This window comes from Arachis duranensis, chromosome 9 (genome assembly GCF_000817695.3).
Source record: "Arachis duranensis cultivar V14167 chromosome 9, aradu.V14167.gnm2.J7QH, whole genome shotgun sequence".
Taxonomy (NCBI): Eukaryota; Viridiplantae; Streptophyta; class Magnoliopsida; order Fabales; family Fabaceae; genus Arachis; species Arachis duranensis.
The window spans coordinates 117,623,900-117,624,514 of record NC_029780.3 but is presented as its reverse complement, the minus strand read 5'-3'; positions in this window follow the sequence as shown (position 1 = coordinate 117,624,514).

The window sequence follows — 615 nt, the reverse complement described above, 5'->3', positions numbered from 1 at the left end:
CTTTAAATTTTAAATTTATATATATAATAAATAAAAAACTAAAATTTATTTATTAGTGGTTAAGAAATACAACATTCTTTATTTAATAAGAAACATCTAAAAAAAATCTAATTTAATATTTTTTTTATATGCATATAATTTTTCTAAAAAAAAATTTACTGGTTTATTAATTTAAAAAAATTTTAAGAGATAGGTCGAAATTTGACACGTTATTCCTATGTTTATATTTTTTTAAAAATTAAAAGTTTTTACTTTTCTTTTACCTTGTAATTACTGAACAGATTATATAATTCACTTTAGGGGTCTAGGAAAGTTTAATCCTATTATTGATTAGGGTAGCACTGTATGGACTCCCATTATTTTCTCTCAACAAGAGAACAATTATTGGATCACATCAATTACCCACTACGAACCAATAAACTGCATATATAGTATTGGAAGATTTTCAAGTGTACCGTGGTACCGTCAGTAATTTTTAACATTAGTTTTAATTATAAATATTATATATTTTTTTATAATTAAAATTAACAATTAAAATTTACCGAAATAGTGATATGATGGTGTACACTTAAAAATTTTTCTAGGATTTTTGTTATTTTAGCTATTATTTAATTA